Raw genomic sequence first — 18,562 nt, forward strand, 5'->3', positions numbered from 1 at the left:
GACGGCTGTGATTGGATAGCCTAAATATAATAGTAGGCTGCTCCCTGAGCAATGTTGTTGGGGGACGTTTGGAGAAGAAGTACTGTTGAACTGCTGCTACGTCGGACTGATTCGTAAGTGTATTCTTGACCCTGGACTGTTTAATGACCATTGCCTATTGCCTATATTTGCTCATTGTAATTCAAGTCTGTTGGACTAAAGCTGTGTTGACTTGTTATTTACTGCTGCGCATATCTACTGGTTGATAAGTAGATATTATCTCCAAGCCTATCCCCTGATAGATACCGATGCCCGACTCCAAACATCCCGGGGATCTTTATCTTCACATTTCCCCCACATCACTCAAAATCCCCAGCATTCCCACATTCACCATTAACACAATTCCCCAGAAGATGAGAGCCCACCTCATGGTTTTTCTCGTTCATCCTCCCATCCTTCCCAAACACGTTTCCCAGGAATCTCAATGGTAGTAGGACAAAGGCAACCAACGCCAAGGTGACCTGGACGCCCCCACACTCCTAGTTTGCAATTCCACCTTCTCTTTTTCTGGCACCAGCTGCCCACAAAAGAATTAACGTCCAAATACGCAGGCTATGATGGTTCCAGTCACCCCCACTAAGGCAAACACCATGGTCCCACAGCCCTTGCTCTCTCATCAGTTGAATCCTTCTTCTTTCCCGGGACAGTTTCTGTAGAACAGGCGATATTCAAAGGGGTGGGGCTGGATTCTGTCCTCCCGCTCTCCGTACTAACGGTCTTCTCAATCCTCAGCGATGACACACTTGGTCTGGATTATAGGGGGCAGCGCCCCTCCCATGCACTCCTCAGGCTCTCTGCTTCTCGAAAAGAAGCTTTAGTCCCAAATCCGGGTCCTGTGCATCCGGCGCTTTCGGAGTCACGGTCCACTGCTCCAGCACCTCTGCGGCTAGGCACCTCTTCACTCGGGAATGATGGGTCCACGAGGACAAGCCCTCCACCTTCAGGGCGGTGTGCATGGTTATCAGGACCTGGAACGGGCCCTTCCACCTCTCTTGGAGTGGGGAGTTCAGCTTCCGAGCTCTCGCCAGCACCCAGTCCATTGGTTCAGAAGGCTGCCCTGGATGGTCTAGTCCCGTTGACCTGCTTTCCTGCATATAACGAGAAAGAGAGTTCACAGCCCCAGCGAGCTGCTTTATGTATTGGTGTAGGTTCTCTTCTCCCACCAGATGCATGGCTTCTCCTCCTGTCCTGCAGAGCGGGTAGGCCCGTCCGTGCAGGAGTTCGGAGGGACTGAGTTTGCTCCGCCTCCTCGGGGCTGTTCTGAGCCTCAACAATGCCACAGGAATCGCTTGTGGCCAATGGCAGGAAGCCAGCGGACAAGCTTGTTGTGCTACGGGCTGTCCCGCGCCGCCTCCCTTGCCGCCTTGTCAGCCACTCTGTTGCCCCTGGCCACAGGGCTATCTTCTTTTGAGTGGCCCCTCACGTGCATCCCTGCCACCTCCTGTGGGGCACATACAGCTTCCAACAATTCCAAGATCTGGGCCCGTTCTCCACGGGCCCCCTTTGGCTGCTAACAACCCCCTTTCCTTCCAAATAGCCCCATGCGCATGCAAATCCCCAAACGCATACCTGCTCTCAGTGTAGATGTTAACCCTTTTCCCCGCCCCAAGTATAAAGCCCTTGTCAGAGCTTTAACCTCGGCTAATTGTGCAGAGGAGTTGCAAGGGAGGCTGCCCGCTTCCACTACCTCCCAAGGAGTTACAACCGAACACCCGGCCTTTCGAAGCCCCCCTTGCACAAGACTGCTACTGTCTGTGAACCCCTCGCAGTCTGCATTCTCTGGGGCATTGGTTCTCAACGGGGGCGGTGGGAGGATGCTGAGGGGCGGTGAACTTGTTTTGGGCGGTAGGGGGGCGGTGGGCATGTTTTGGCATTCGAACTTAGTTTTAAAACTCCCCAAAACATTTATTAAATCGATTATCCGGTTTGCACCATTTGTACCAGCAATAATACGAACTTATGCGACGGCTGCCCTCACGCGCTTCTAAGAACGGTGAGACGAGTTTGTATTCTAGGTAGGCTGACCTTGAAGAACTCGACACTACGATTCTTCTCCGACCCCAACCACCACAGCGCGTGCGTCAGCTGTCTTCCCGCGCGATTAATCGCAGTGCGTGCGTTGAGCGTCCGTTCAATATGAATGTTTGATTTGACCCGTGTTTCTTGAGTTGCTTTTCGTTCGCTTCACTTTGGTTTTTTCCCTCAGTTTCGATTTACTTTCATTGTTTATTTGGCCAGTGGGCTAGGTAAGTGCGCTTATTAGTTCTTTATCGTGGTCGTGAATTATTAATTTTGAGAAATAGTTATCTTTCCCTCATCATATTTTGCAGCCGCCAACGATGTCGGTTAATAAAAAGAAGTGTCGTCAATACAGTTCCACGTACTTGAAGTTCGGATTTGTTCCTTCGCCGTCGAACTCGCAACTACCCATGTGCAGCTACCCCCCCTCCCCATACCCTAAATTACAGGATTTTCACCAAGGGAGGCGTTGAAAAATTTTCCGCTCCTTAGGGGGGCGGCAGCTTCCGAAAGGTTGAGAATCCCTGCTCTAGGGGTTCGTCGGACAGGTCTGGTCTGCTTGCATACACCGAATCCATAACTTCCACGCAGTCATGTTGCAGTTCTGAATCTATCTGGGGCATCAGCGTGGCTGGGTTTAAAAGATTGCACGCTTCCAAAGCCACGGCTGGTGCATCTAATAACAAAGTCTGGTATTTAGCTTGTCTCCCGCCAGTCATCCAGAAGGCCCCCCTTGCCTCCGTTTCTTCCCTGACTCCATGTGGCACTCTCACTACCAGCTCCTGCCCTAGAGTGAGCTTTTGCGCCTCCTCTACCAGGAGGGCAGTCGCTGCCACCGCCCGCAAGCAGGCCGGCCAACCCAAAGCCACCGCGTCAATCTGCTTGCTGAAGTAGGCGACCGGCCTCTTCCAAGATCCCAACCTCTGGGCTAACACCCCGGCGGCGACCCCTTCCACTCATGCACAGACAGCACAAAGGGCTTGGAGGGATCAGGCAGCCCCAATGCGGGGGCCTGCATTAGCTCACGCTTCACTTGCTCAAAGGCTCTCTGACATTCCTGTGTCCAATCAAAGACGTCACGGTCGCTTCCCTTCAAAGCTCCATAAAGGGGTTCTGGAATCCAAATTCTGCAAAAGCCCGCATTCCCTAAAAACCCTCTTAACTGCCGCCTATTCTCGGGGGGGGGGGGTTAATCTACAAATTGCCTCCCTCCTAGGGGCCGGGAGAGTCCGTTGCCCCTGCGATATCCCATACCCCAAATATTTTACTTCTTTCTGAGCGATTTGCGCCTTTCCGGGGATACTTTGTACCCACAGTCAGCCAGCCAGTTTAGCAGGTTTATGGTTCCTTGTATGCGCTGCTCCTCCGTTTGTGCCCCCGGCAATAAATCATCCACCTATTGCAGCAATGTGTGTTCCCGGACCCAGTCGGGCCGATACAGGTCGGCTGCCAAACACTGACCAAATATAGTAGGGCTGTTCTTGAACCCCTGTGGCAATCGGGTCCACGCGCACTGAGAGGAGACCCCAGGTCCTGGGTCACTCCACTCCAAGGCAAAGATTGGCTGGGACTCCTCTGCCAAAGGGATACAAAAGGAAGATCCTTCAAATCCAGTACCGTGAAGTATGCATCTGAAGGATTTATCTGGCCTGATAAGGTGCAAGGGTTTGGGACGGCTACGTATAGGGTGATGGTACTTTTATTCACCCCCCTTAGATCCAGCACAAATCCGAAAGAGCCATCCGCCCTTTTGACTGGCAGAACCGGAGTATCCATGGGGAAGAAATGGGCCGAATCACTCCCCATTCTAGGAACCTCTTTACCACCGGCTGGAACCCAATCTGGCCTCCCTTTTTGTTTTGTAAGGCACTCTTTGCCACCCAAGTTTCAGAGAGCCAAACAAAACTTGAGACGAGGCTTCTTTACAAGTAAACAGACGTATTTTGGCCAATACACCAAGTGGGTGAGCCCAATCAACACCGTGGCAATGACTGCTGATTGAAACCACGCCTTGCAAAACAAACGTCAGAGGTTTTATAGAAAGATACAGGGGTAAAACAATTCAAATCAGATCGTGCATCCTCTCATGCCCATGCAAGGGATTTTTGGGACGGTCTAGGGGAGGGGTAAAGGCGGGTCCTAAAGAGGTGAATCTAAATTTAACTTTCTTTGCCTGGTACCAAGCTAATGTACAGCTTGTTTATTCAAAGACAGTCAGGCATCTAACAGATCATTGTTTCTAAAGGAAAATGGGCTGGGGGAATGCTGTGCTCTTTAAAAAGCAAGCAGCAAGTTACAAGGTAAAGTTTTAAACATAATAGGAAATAGAGTGCGCTATTAAATGTATGCTATACATTATGTGAAATATGTATATAGAGTATAAAATTGTGTATTAAAATAATGCCCTTCAGTTTCATATTGGTTAACATTACAGCCTGTCTCATTGGAAAGTATAGATTCTGGGCTACAAAACCTTGCGGTGCCATCAGCTGCCACGATCCCTCCGGCACCATCTTCAAGACCACCCTCCTTTCCCCAAACGTCAGGGTGGCCCGCAGTTTTGCTAGGATGTCCCGCCCCAGAAGTGGAATAGGGCAGTCTAGCATGTAAAATGAATGGGTCAGGTGGGTTTCCCCAACTTCACATTCCAGGGGCGGCAGGAAAGGCGCACGGACAGTCGCCCCTGACGGCCCCACCACTTCCAGATGTTCTGACCCTATCTCGGCTAATTTCCGATTTACTACCGACCTACTTGTTCCTGTATCCAACAACCTTTTACAAGGTTTACAAGGTTTTTCCCCATTTGAACTTCCACCAAGGGTTCCCCTTCCTTGGCCCCTCCAACCTTCTTCCTCCAGGGCCGTGGTGATGGCCCAGGGACACTCATTCTTCCCGTGTCCTACCTCCCTGCACTTGTGGCACCGATCAAGCTCAATCTGCCCGCGCATCAGGCTGCGCTCTCTTCCCTGGGTCAGGCCTGCCGGCCCTCCCCTCATTCCCTGAACTACACCTCCTCGCCTGCCTCTTGCGCAATGCCCCCTGCCTCCCCCTTTATCCTGTTGCCAAGAGGATGGTGCTTCTCCTTGCTTTCTGGACTTCCTCTTTCTTCCCTTTTCTCCTCGGTTGGTGAAAATATATATATTTTCCACTAGCCCAGAAATGGACTTCCTGGGGCCCCCATCTAGTTTCTGCTGCTTCTTCCTAATGTCCTCCGGCCCCCCTTCGAAGGTTTCCCTCAAGGGAAGTTACTTCTCAAGTTTCATTCGGTCCTCAGACCCGGTGTCATATGGATGGTCTCCTCCTGTCTTTTACTTTCTTCCCCATCCCCAGAGGCCCCCTTCAGTCCAATCCAACTCTCCATTTCTTCCTAAGGATAAATAGGAGATGATGAACTCTTGGGATCCCCTGGGAAAACCAATGGAGGGGCACTAGGATTTTTACTTCAACGTTTTTCACACACAACTCTATATACCCCACAGCCACAGTCTTCTTCTCACAACACACAAACATTCCACATGCACACTCCTCCAGTAGCATCGGGCTACTGGCCAATTTTAAAAACAATCCCAACCATTGTATCTTGGTAATCCTCTTTCCTTTTCCCAAACCTTTTCATCATTTTCCAATTTCACATATATCCACCGACCCCTGCGGTGGCCAAAACATACCTGGCTTGGTTAATTTCTCATGAGGCCATACCAACATACAATAATTGGCCAGCGCTTTGTCCCAGTTTCAGCCCCCCACCCAAATCCTCAAAGTTTGCCAAAACACAACCTATCAGAGTGTCCTTGGGCAACTGTCGGACTCCCTTGACCCCCAGGGTCCTGTCCACCTGGGGCTTCTGTCTCGACCTTCCGGAAGTTTTGTCGCCCATCCCCTTGCGCACTATTTCAACCAGGCAGAGTACCTGGCCCGGCTTATTCCGGCGGGACTTCCCCGACCGCACGGAGCCTCGCTCCCCACTCTCCTGCAGAGCGTCCTCTGACTAGCCGCACCCCGTCCCCAGACCCCTTGTCCTTCCCTGAAGTTTCACCTTGGTCCCCCCGTCCGAGTCCTTCTTTTTCCCTCTCAACTCGGGATTACAGTCCAGTCCTTGTCTCCCAGCCTGCGCTGGCCTCTAACCTGTTAGAACTTAAAGACTCAGACCGAACTTATGCAGGACCCCTCCAGTCTCCCAGCAGGCGCTGTCCATTTAAAGCCTGGATTCTGTGAAACTGGAACCGTGGTGGAGTTGCCAAACGTCACAGGGCGGACCCCTTACCTGAGGAAGCCTCCTGGACCACTCCGATATCCTTCTCCGTGGATTTCAAGGGGGAGGGAAATTGTCTGCACCTCGATTTTCTTGGGCTTCGACCTTTGAGTCCGACACCGACCGTGGAGACGCAGTCCGGGGCCAAGTCTCAGAGTCGCGCAGTTTTCTCACTTTCACTCAAACCACAATTCAACTCCTTACTCACTCCGTGCTTCCAAAGACCCAAAGGGTCTCCTGGCATGTCTCAAGCGCTCCACAGGGAAATCTCTCTTTCACACACTCTCCCAACTGCTCACTCACCTGACTTGGAGGCCTCCCCTGCAAAGTGCTCCCAGGCGGTGGCAGATACAAGCGGTTAATGCCGGACGAGCCCCCAAAATGTTGCGCCACAAAACGGGTCTGAGCTTGGTGCCGAAGCCAAAAGACATCCAAACACGGGGTGCAGAATGAAGGGTTGTTTTTATCAAGGGACCAGAACAAAAGGACTTCAGCCTGTAAGGCGGCAGGAGCCCCGAACACAGTTTGCTTACAAGTTTTATTCTTCCCAAATTCCCTCCCCGGTTCCTCATTGGTCAGGTACTGTGGAGTTTACAACCGATCAGGTTCGCCAAATACAACTTCCGTTTGTCCCGCCTTCGTTTACATCTCCCACTACCCTCCTCTAAGGCCCCTTGCTCTTATTTACAGTTATCCGTATTTGGGGCTCCTACTTACGTGTCCCTGCAGGCTGCGGTTTAAACGGACAGCACCCTGTCGTAATGATCTACATTCTTCCCCTTTTTATATGGGTGCAAGCTGCTTTAAGCCTATATCTAAATTTCACACATCCTGCTTTCCAGGTCATGGGCCCTCTTGCAAGCGTTTCAGCATGTTATCTCCCCCATCTTCTGACCCTTTGCCCCCCCTCGCTGTTCTTGGTCTTGCAGAGGCTTCCATGCATCCTGCTTGGGGTGGACCCCCTTTTACACAATTCTGAGCAACGCACAGACTATAACCCAGTCGAAAACCATGCGTTCGGTCCAGCTGAGGATGGAGCAATCAGCAGGAAGTAACATGGTTCATCCGAGATATTTTATTTCACCAAACACTCCCGGGTAACTTGGCACCGGGGTCCCATCCATCACCTGAACTGACCGGCCCCCCTAGACAGAAAGGCAGATGGTCCCAGTTTCATCTACGGCTGCCACGTCTATCGAACAAGAGGCCACCCAGCGGTCAAGGCTGTAGCAGTGGGTGCAAACCACCATAACTGTGCTAAATAGCAAGCAATCCGTGGATTAAAATGGTTTATCAATATATGTAAATAGAAAAGATAAAACATGGTTAAAATGGGCTGCCTACCCATGTCTGTCTCAAGGCCAGGCCAGAGGGAGACCCTTCCTGGGGTCAAGCGGCTTCCTTTTATTGGTCTTGCAGAGGCTTCCGTGCGTCCTCTGCTCGGGAACCGCAAGGCGCACGGCGGCCTTGGCCCCAGAAGGCCGCACAGCCACTGCACCTTTGGGGGGGCTCTTGGCTGGGCTGGGGGGAAGGCTGGGCCTGTGGGAGGAGGCAGGGGGGGCGAGAGGCAGCCTCAACGGGCAGGAGCACCGGGGGGGTGAGCCTCCATCTCCCTCGCCACGGAACTGGGGTCTTCCCGCTGCGGCCTCTGTCCCTCCCTTGGGAGATAGGACTCTCCGCTGGGACCATCGAGGCCCTCCTCTGGCCTGCTCAGGACCTCCTCAAGTTGGGGCTGGAGTGGGGAGGAATGGGGATACGCGTACGTGTGTGGGGCGCTTTGGGGACGTCGTGGACACATCTGTGCAGGTTCCTTCGGCAGCAATATGGCGGCCTTCAGGCAAGTTTTGGAACTGCAGACCTGGGACCTCTTGGTGGTCCCCCATCCACAGCTACCACGTCCAGCCCTGCTTGGGTGTTCCAGACCAGCCAAGGAGGACGCGGTGCTGCCACGTCTGTGCCCGGTGGGTTCCCCGTCCTTCTCGTCCCCATCACTGTTTCCCACCTGGTGGGTTGTTCGGAAGAAAAATGGGTGTTGCCTCTTCCCTAGGCTGTTAACACCTACAAAAGGCTGAAATGGGTGGGGGTCTCTGGAAGGCTGCAGGAGTCCACCTGGCAACAATCTCTGGGCGGTGATATTTTCTGCCCGTTTCGGGGGGGGAGTTTAAAGATGGGGAAAGGGGCGCAAGGCGTTTGGAGGCAAATTGCTCCCTTCCGCCTCCTGGCACTTTCCCCCAATCCACATTATTTAGGGTGGAAGTATGGAAAGGGGCGGCCAGGGAGGGGACTCCAAGCGCCCCCTCACGCCCCCGCCCCCCGTGGCGGGTGTAGCCCAACTTCGCGGCCTTGGGTGCCAGTTTGCTTCCGGGTCCAATTCAAGGTGTTGGTTATCACCTTTCAAGCCCTACATGGTGTTGGAAGAAAGGTTTATCTTTTCAGGTCCGTTTCTGAGCCCGGAGTAAAGACACTGACGAATTGCATGAAGTTAGGAAATTTATTCTTCACCCAAGAGCAGAAGCAATGACAGCAAGCAGTTAGGGGAGCGGCCGCGCCGGACCCCCTCCATGCAGCACATTATATACCTTTCGTTACATTCAGACCTACGTTAAGATGTCATGACTTTCTGATCCAATCAAAGCCAATTACCTTGATCCATACTCCTCCCTTACCAAGGACCCCTCTCTCTGGTGCTGAATAAGGGTCTTCCTTTCTGTATGTAAACTAATTTCTATCACCTTGAGTGTTAGCAGCCATATGTAAACTATCCGTTATCACTCTGATTGTCCACCAGGCGCTGTCCTGATTTACGTCCCTAAGAAACAAGGTCAGGACCGCTTATCTTTCTTTGTGAGGGGTCATCTGAACAAGAAGAGACTCTCAGGTCAAGACAGTTTATCTGTTTACATGAATTGCCATCTTTCCAGTCAGGAAGAGACAAACCATGAGAGCAATTAACACATCCTTGAGATTTTGAGAAGTGTTGAGGGTCACATCCTCAAGAATGCAACCTTTTGATAATCTCAAGTGAAGCCAATCACTGGGAGGTCAACCATACCAACAGGAAAGGGAATATTGGCATATTGCTGGGCCTGCTTTTACTTCATGTTATACAAGCAGGTAAAGGTAAATGTTTAAACAGCTAAATGTCTAAATATCTAAAAATGTCTAAATTTCCCAACCTTCTAACATTAGCCACGCCGTGCTGGTTCCCTTTAGCCTTAGAGTGAAAGCGCGAAGAGCCCCACCCCGCAGAGGACAGCTGCCGCTTTCCAAGACTTGCCACCCGCGTGTCCCACCCACCCAGGAGCTCCGCTGCTCCTCCTCAGAAGCCTTCCTTGGGGGTCCCCTCTGGAAAAGGAGGGGCGTGGAAGCCCACCCTGACCAACGATGGTCTTTCCCGGAATTCTGTGGCACGGACACTCTGCAGCCCTCAGCTGCTCAGTCGGCGGCAGAAGCTTTGGGGCACCAGGTCAAGAAATGGCGCTCTGGGCAGAGGCTGGGCTGGAGAGTCTGCCCAGACGCCCGGCCAGTTGCTCTGCCTCTGTCTGCCGGGTAAGAGCACAGGTTGCCTGGCGCATCGGTAGATACGCTCCTCTAGCCCATCCGTACTCTCTGGGCAGTCTACGCAGTTATCAAAAAACCACCGAAGGTTACTAAGATAAAACGTTTCTTTGGGAAAATGGAACACCCAGAAATATACCATGGATGGGTAGCAGGGCGCAAATTAAATGCATTTCAAAGGCGAGGGGAAAGAGGCGGCGCTGACTCTCCCCTGCAGGAGAAGACCCCGAGGGAGAGACCCTCCCTGGGCCCAGAGGAGTCCCACACAGCAGCGCAGGAGCCGCCTCCTCTGGGGGACCGAGGCTGCTCCTGGTGGCTGCCAGCGCTCCTGACCCCAGGCCTCCCTGGAGCGGAGGCGGGGTGGGACGGGAGGGTCTCAGGGTCTCTCCACCCGCAGCCGGGCCAGCTGACCTTCCTCGGGCGCCTTGCAGACCGTCCCGCAGCCGTTGGAGCAGCACTTCTTGGCCTCCTCGCAGTCGAAGTCATGGCTGCAGTTCTTCGGCCCCTCTTCTGGGCAGGGCCCCAGGGAGCCTCGTAGCAGCCAGGGACATGCCCCAGTCTTCCCTGTGTAAGGTATGCCCCGTTCGTCAAGAGAAACTCCCGTGACACGTGTGGTTCACAAAAGAGGTTTACTCAAGCGTAATGCAACAGTTACAAACAAAGCCAGGACAGGCTTGGCACATCTACATTGTTCATTTTATACCTCTCCCCTTCCCGCGTTTTCGCCCCGCGATCGCGTTACCGGCCGCAGATTATCAGCGCCCCAATAATCCCCCTTAATTGTCCAGATGGCAGGTTCAGCCCGAGTCCCATTGTTCCTTGATCGACTACCCCTCCGGCGTGGGTTGGCTCCCTTGGGGTCCTTTCAGTTGCGTGCAAAACCGGGGTTTCTGGCTTGCGCGGTGATCTTAGCTTCACTGCTCGCGGCTCCGCTCATTGTTAGCTCGCGCCGCTTATCAGTGTAAATTCAACGCTTCCACTCTGTGGTTTCCCGTTTGACTAGGTGCAGGTGGCCCTTTAATCAGCCGCGGCTTTCACTTCCTCTTTTCCCCGGCTTGCAAGCAGGCAGCAGAGTTAGCTCAGCACGGCGGGCGAGCTTTCCTAGGAGCACCGTGCCGACTGAACCTGACATACCGCCCCCCTGAAAACAGACCCCCCTTTTTATTTCGGCTTCCCGGGGTATCTATCGTAAAAGTCCGGTACTAGGTTCGGCGCTTTTACGTGGGCTTTGCTTACTCATTCGCTGTGGGACTTGGGGAAATGTTTCCATTGCACAGCAGCTGGATCTGTCCCTTGTGCCTCCTCGCATCCAGTATCTGTTTAACCTCGAAATGCTGCTCCCCGCCAACCATGATGGGGGCCGGTGTCTCCTCTGCCTTGTGCCAGTTGTTCCCCGGCTGGTGCAGCTTCAATAAGCTGCATTGAAACACCGGGTGGATTTTTCTGAGGCTTTTGGGCAGCGTTAGCCTGACAGTTACCAGATTGATTATCTCCGTGATGGGAAACGGCCCCACGAACCTCGGGCTGAGCTTCTTCGAAGCCTGGTGCATCTTCAGGTTTTTAGTAGATAAATACACCTGGTCCCCCACCTTCCACTGCCACTCGGGGAGCCTCTTGCGGTCGGCGTATTTTTTATATTCCACTTTGGCTCCTTGCAGCGCTGCGCGCACCGCCTACCTCGTGGTGTCTATCTGGGCGAACCAGGAGTCCAGAGAGTCTATTCGGGATGCCGGTTGAGGCAATTCCGGCATGGGGACAAAATCTCGCCCGGTGGCCACTTTGAATGGGGAGAAGCCGGTGCTTTTGTGGACGGCGTTGTTGTAGGCTACTTCCGCGAACGGCAGTAGCTCCGCCCAATCGTCCTGCTGGTGCCCCACGTAGCACCGCAGGTACTGCTCGAGCCCCCTGTTAAGGCGTTCGGTGGCTCCGTCCATCTGCGGATGCGCCGCGGAGGAAAGGGCTTGCTGCGTTCCTACCCACTTCAGGAACTCCCTCCAGAACCGCGCAATGAATTTGCCGCCTTGATCGCTGACTATCCGTCAGGGTGCACCGTGCAGCTGGGAGATGTGCTGCACGAACAGCCTCGCCAACCTTTCTGCCGTGGGGACTTGCCGGCAAGCCACGAAGTGCTCTTGCTTGGAGAACAAGTCCGTGACCGCCCAAATGGCGGTCTTGCCCTTGCTCTCCGGTAGCTCCACTATGAAATCCATGGTGATCTCCTGCCATGGGCCCTCGGGATTCGCCACCGGCTGGAGTAGCCCCCTGGGCTTGCCCTTGCTCCCCTTCGCCATTGCGCACACCGGGCAACCCCCCGAGTATGCTTCCACGTCCTTCCAGAGCGTTGGCCACCAGAACTGCCGCCGAATTAAATGGAGCATTTTTACAAAGCTGTAGTGACCCGCGCTCCGACTATCATGGGCTCTTTCCATAACCCTCCGCCGGCATTCTTCGGGCATATACACCTTCCTCTCATGTCACCACAAGTCCCCTTGGCTGGGTAGTGTGTCCCGGTTCTACTTGAGACAGGTGTCCCGCTCCGCCGCTTTACCTTAGGTGCAATGTCCCGCATCTCTCTCTTGGTCTGGCTCCGGGTGACAGCCTTTGCAGCCAACCTGCCGGCGGGGATGATGGAGTCCATGATTTCCTCTCACAGGCTGGTGTGCTGGGGCATGTGAGACAGCCCGCCTGCCAGGAAATTTCTGTCCCCGGGGATGTGTTTTAGGGTGAAGTTGAACCTCCCAAAGTATTGGAACCAACGTGCCTGTTTAGGGGATAGCCTCTGCGGGGTTTTTAGGGCCTCGAGGTACTTGTGGTCTGCCCACACCTCGAACGGCTTGGTTGCCCCCTCCAATAAATGCCTCCATGTGGCTAGGGCCCACTTGACTGCATATGCCTCTTTCTCCCACACCATCCACCTTCTCTACATCTTGGTGAATTTGCGGGAGGCGTAGGTGCACGGGTGGAGGGGCCCCTCCGGACCGGGCTGTAACAGGACCGCCCCTGTTGCCACGTCCGACGCGGCCACTTGGATGATGAATTGCCGGTCCGGGTCGGGGTGGCGGAGGATCGGCTCCGCCGTGAACCGCCGTTTCAAGTCCTCAAACGCCTCCTGGCACTCCGCGGTCCACATGAGCGCCACGCTGGGTTTGGGGGGTTTCCCGCTGCCCTTGGTCTTTAATAAGTCTGTTAGGGGAGAGCGACTTGGGCGAAGTTCGGAATGAACTGTCTGTAGAAGTTCTCAAATCCCAAGAAGCTTTGGAGTTGCCTCCAGGTCTGCGGCGCTTCCCAGCCCAGGACATCCTTCACTTTCACCGGGTCCATCTCGATCCCCCGGCTGGATATACAGTGGCCGAGGTAGTCTAGCTGCTCCCGGTGAAACTCACATTTTGAGAGTTTCGCGTACAGCTGTGCCTTCAACAGTCTCTGAAGCACTGTGTGCACCAGTTTCATGTGCTCCGTCAGGGTTTCGGTGTAGATTAGGATGTCGTCCAAGTAGACCAGGACGCCCCGGTAGAGTAGGTCATGCAGCACCTCGTTTATTAGCTGCATAAACACCCCCGGGACCCCTTTTAATCTGAACGGCATCATGCAAAATTGGTAACTTCCAAGCGGGGTATTAAACGCAGTTTTCCATTCATCTCCTGCGCGGATCCTAACCCTGAAATACGCCTCGCGCAAGTCCAATTTTGTGAATACCCTCCCCTTAGATAGGTGCGACAGCAGGTCCTTCATCAAGGGGAGGGGGTAGTTATACTCGGTGCTGATTGTATTCAGCCCCCGGTAGTCCACGCACATACGGAGCGAGCCATCCTTCTTCTCCCGGAATAGTACCGGGGCCGCTAGAGGTGACTTTGTGGGTTGGATAAAACCTCGCGCAAGGTTTTTATCTATGAACTCCCGAAGGGCGCCCATCTCCTTCATCGATAGGGAGTACATTTTTGGCTTGGGCAATTTTGCTCCTGGCTCTAGCTCAATGGCGCAGTCACTGGGTCTGTGGGGCGGGAGCTGGTCGGATTCCTCCTCTCCGAATGCTGCCGTCAGGCTCCGGTATTGCCACGGGATGCCGCTGGTCGCCGTGGTTTCCTCTGGTCCCGACCCGTTCTCCCCCGCGGTCCCGCTGGCCGCCATGGCCTGCACACGCCTCAGCATCGCCACTGGCTCTCAGGAAAGCTGACATTTCTGTCCTGTAGTGGGATCCTCCCACTCAAAGGCAAAATATTGCTGGCACTCCTTAGCCAAAGGAATGCAGGAAAAGGCATCCTTGAGATCAATAACTGTATACCATACTTGGTCACTAGACAAGGTAGTTAATAAGGTGTAAGGGTTGGCCACAACCTGGTGCAACGGTTGAACCCTCTTGTTGACCTCTCTAAGGTCGTGGACCATTCTCCAGGAGCCATCTTGCTTGGGGACCGGGAAAATAGGTGTTGACCAATGAGATTGAATAAGAATCAACAGGCCATTTTCCAAAAAGAGGTCAATTAGTGTTTTAATTCCCAGGCGTGCTTCCCGCCTGATAGGATATTGCTTGATCGAGATGGGTTGTGCCTCAGGGAACAAGTGAGCCATGTGGGGCTTGGCAAATCGAGCAAACCGTGGTTTCCCTTGATACCACACCCGTGGGTCAATCTGGGCATTATCAAGTGGGCTGGCTTCATTTGGCTTGGATAAAAAGCAAAGATAAGCCTGTTCTGGGGGAATGTGAAGACTCAAGCCTTGATCATTGAATTGAATGGTAGCTCTTAATTTTCCCAATAGGTCCCGACCAAGAAGATTGATGGGACAATGTGGCATGAGCAAAAAAGAATGATCCAATTGAGGTCCCTGGGGGGCAACAACTGAAAGGGGTTGGCTGATTGGTGCCATTTCCATAACTCCTGTTGCACCAATTACAGGAGCAGAGGGAGTGGTCAGGCAAGGGATATTTTTGTCATTTAAAACACTATAAGTTGCGCCTGTATCAATGAGAAAATGATAGGGTTGCCCCCCGACATTTAACTCAACCAGAGGATCGGGGGAAGACAAAAGTCCTCTGGAGCCCCTTCAATATGAATTGTCCTCAGGGTAAAATTCAGGGGCTTGAGCACTTAAAAGAGGCAAGGGGGGTCCAGACCTCCGCTGGGAGTTTTGAGGTCGGCCTCTCTGTGGTTCTTGGCCTCGCAGTGTTGGTCCTCTTCGCCCTCTATTGGCCCTTGAAAGTTGGGCATCAGGCTTGGCATTCCAGAAACATTCACCCCTCCAGTGGCCAATTTGTCCACATTTTGCACATTGATCTCTCTGTCTGCGTCCCTGAGAGGGAGGATTCCTTTGGAAAAAATCTGGCCTTTGGAAAGAGTCTCGCCTCCCTTTGCTTTGTGGGCAAATGGCCAGTGCAAGAAGAGGTGCTTGCTTACGCATCTTCTTGTCTTCTTTCTTTTCATCGTTGAGCTCTCTCTGAGAATAAACAGTGAAAGCCATCTGGATAAGGGTTTCAAAATTTTGGGTGGATGGGGCAGGTAACTTCTGGAGTTTTTTCCTAATATCTGGAGAACTTTGGCCAACGAAAGCAGCTTTAATCATAACTTCATTGGCAGGGGCTTCTGGGTCAAGATCAGTGAAGCGGCGGTAGCCATCTTTAAGGCGTGTCAGGAATTCCATAGGGGACTCTTTGGGTTCCTGAACAATTTGATGGACACGATGAAAATTCACTGTCTTTGGCACGCCCAATCGCAATCCCTGAAGGAAAGCAGTTCTAACTCTTTCCAAAACAAGTGCTCCATCTGGGGTATTGGGGTTAGTCTCATAACTCGGCACCAGAACATCCTCAGCAGCTGGCCAAGCACCGAGCGGGCGGCCAGCCTGCACATCCAGATTCCTTGCAGCTGTATAAGCATCAGTAGCTGCTTTAAATACTTGACGCTTCTCTTCTGGCGATAAAAAGGCTGACATCAAAGTAAAAAGATCTGGGATAGTAGGCTTGTGAGTAGAAATGATGCGTTGAACAAGATCCACATATTGCTGGGGAGACTCACGATAAGGAGGCAATCCTTCTCTCCAGTTAAATAAATCACTAGTAGTGAAACCGGTGTGAATAAAAGCCAATTGGCTGCCCATTGGTACTTGTCTAAGAGGGGCAAGGAGATTAGGGTCCTGCCCCCATGGTGAAGCAACAAAAACATCGGGACAGTCAGTGTTGTAAACAAGTCCTGTCCTGGTATGTGAAGGGCTACTCACAGCCGCTGGCAATTGCGAAGCTGCCACTAAAGATTCTTGAGAAGCTGGCTGAAAAGCAGCTGCAGAGGTTAAAGGCAGTGGGGGGCAGTCCCAGCTGCGGGGGTTAATGCAGCAGCAGCAGAGCCCGTGGGGGCTAGCGATGGAGATGCCTGAGGAGCTGATGCAGGGGGCGGAGGAGGAGCCGTTGGAGTACAGTGGGGGGGGGGAATTCCTCCTCCTCCTCTGTTTTGTGCTTTAGCTTTGTTTCTGTGTCCTGCTCAGCTCTTGGCCGCAGGGAAAAAAGTTTTGCAGGATTGGTTTTTAGCCCACATAGATCTTGAATGTCTGGGCGAAGATAGAGGTTAAAGAAAAATTTGGCGTAAACCTCTTCCTCAAGCCTACTGCTTGAAGCCAAAAAGCTGGCAAAAGTATTTATAAACTCTCCATCAACAGTACCCTCTGGTGGCCAAGATCCTACATTTGGACCAATATAATAATGCAGCCAAACGAATTCACAGAGAGTTTTTAGCTTATTCTTTTTAAAATTCATCTTCATTGCTTTGTTGTTGTTCAGTCATTAAGTCGTGTCCGACTCTTCGTGACCCCATGAGCCACATTGCGCCAGGCCTTCCTGTCCTTCACTGCCTCCCTGAGTTTGCTCAGTTTCATGCTCATTGCTTCAGGGATGCTATCTAACCATCTCATCCTCTGCCGTCCTCTTCTCCTTTTGCCTTCGATCTTTCCCAGCATCAGGGTCTTCTCCAAAGAGATCTCTCTTCGCATTAGGTGACCAAAGTATCTGAGCTTGAGCTTCATTATCGATCCTTCCAATGAGCAATCAAGGTTGATTTCCTCTAAGATTGAGTGGTTTGACCTCCTAGCAGTCCAGGGGACTCTTAAGAGTCTTCTCCAGCACCACAGTTCAAAGGCATCAATTCTTCGGCGCTCAGCCTTCTTTATGGTCCAGCTCTCACAGCCATACATTACTACTGGAAAAACCATAGCTTTGACTATGCGGATCTTTGTTGGCAAGGTGACGTCTCTGCTTTTTAATATGCTATCTAGGCTTGCCATAGCTTTCCTCCCAAGGAGCAAGCGTCTTTTAATTTCATGGCTGCAGTCTCCGTCTGCGGTGATCTTGGAGCCCAAATAAATGAAGTCTGTTACTGCTTCCATTTCTACTCCTTCTATTTGCCAGGAATTGATGGGTCCAGATGCCATGATCTTAGTTTTTTAATCTTGAGTTTCAAGCCAGCTTTCGTACTCTCCTCTTTCACCCTCATCAAGAGGCTCTTTAATTCTTCTTCACTTTCTGCCATTAGGGTGGTATCGTCTGCATATCTTAGGTTATTGATGATTCTCCCTGCAATCTTAATTCTGGCTTGTGATTCTTCCAGCCTGGCATTTCTCATGATGTACTCTGCATATAGGTTAAATAAGCAGGGTGACAGTATACAGCCTTGTCGTACTCCTTTCCCTATTTTGAACCAATTGGTTGTTCCATGACCGGTTCTAACTGTTGCTTCTTGGCCCGCATACAGATTTCTCAGGAGACAGGTAAGGTGGTCTGGTACTCCCATCTCTTTAAGAATTTGCCACAGTTTGTTGTGATCCACACAATCAAAGGCTTTTGCATAGTCAATGAAGCAGAAGTAGATGTTTTTCTGGAACTCTCGTGCTTTCTCCATGATCCAGCGAATGTTGGCAATTTGATCTCTAGTTCCTCTGCCTCTTTGAAACCCAGCTTATACATCCGGTAGTTCTCGGTTCACGTATTGCTGAAGCCTAGCTTGTAGGATTTTGAGCATAACCTTGCTAGCATGTGAAATGAGTGCAATTGTGCGATAGTTTGAGCATTCTTTGGCATTGCCCTTCTTTGGAATTGGAATGTAAATTGACCTTTTCCAATCCCGTGGCCACTGTTGCGTTTTCCAAACTTGCTGGCATCTTGAGCACAGCACTTTAACAGCATCATCTTTTAGTATTTTAAATAACTCAGCTGGAATACTGTCATCTCCACTAGCTTTGTTGTTAGCAATGCTTCCTAAGGCCCACTTGACTTCACTGTCTAGGATGTCTGGCTCAAGGTCAGTGACCACACCAGCATGGACACCAGGGACATCAAGAACTTTCTTGTATAGTTCTTCTGTGTATTCTTGCCACCTCTTCTTAATCTCTTCTGCTTCTGTTAGGTCCCTGCCTTTTTTGTCCTTTATCATGCCCATCTTTGCACTAAACGTTCCTTTGATATCTCCAATTTTCTTGAAGAGGTCTCTAGTCTTCCCCATTCTATTGTTTTCCTCAATTTCTTTGCATTGTTCATTTAAGAAGGCCTTCTTATCTCTTCTTGCTATTCTCTGGAAATCTGCATTCAGTTGCTTATATCTTTCCCTTTCACCCTTGCTTTTCACATTCCTTCTTTCCACAGCTATTTGTAAGGCCTCATCAGACAGCCATTTTGCTTTCTTGCATTTCTTTTTCTTTGGGATACTTTTAGTTGCT

The 18,562-nt window shown here is 51.9% G+C and overlaps 1 pseudogene; it reads right to left on the reverse strand.

The window, feature by feature from the left end:
* Nucleotides 1-824: 824 nt before the first annotated feature.
* LOC148214306 (uncharacterized) lies at nt 825-14,734 on the reverse strand (annotated as a pseudogene).
* Between the last annotated feature and the right edge of the window lie 3,828 nt (nt 14,735-18,562).

The sequence above is a fragment of the Python bivittatus genome, unplaced genomic scaffold, assembly GCF_059951505.1.
Source record: "Python bivittatus isolate LINGU-HERP-01145 unplaced genomic scaffold, Pbiv_v1 ctg000700_np1212, whole genome shotgun sequence".
Classification (NCBI taxonomy): domain Eukaryota; kingdom Metazoa; phylum Chordata; class Lepidosauria; order Squamata; family Pythonidae; genus Python; species Python bivittatus.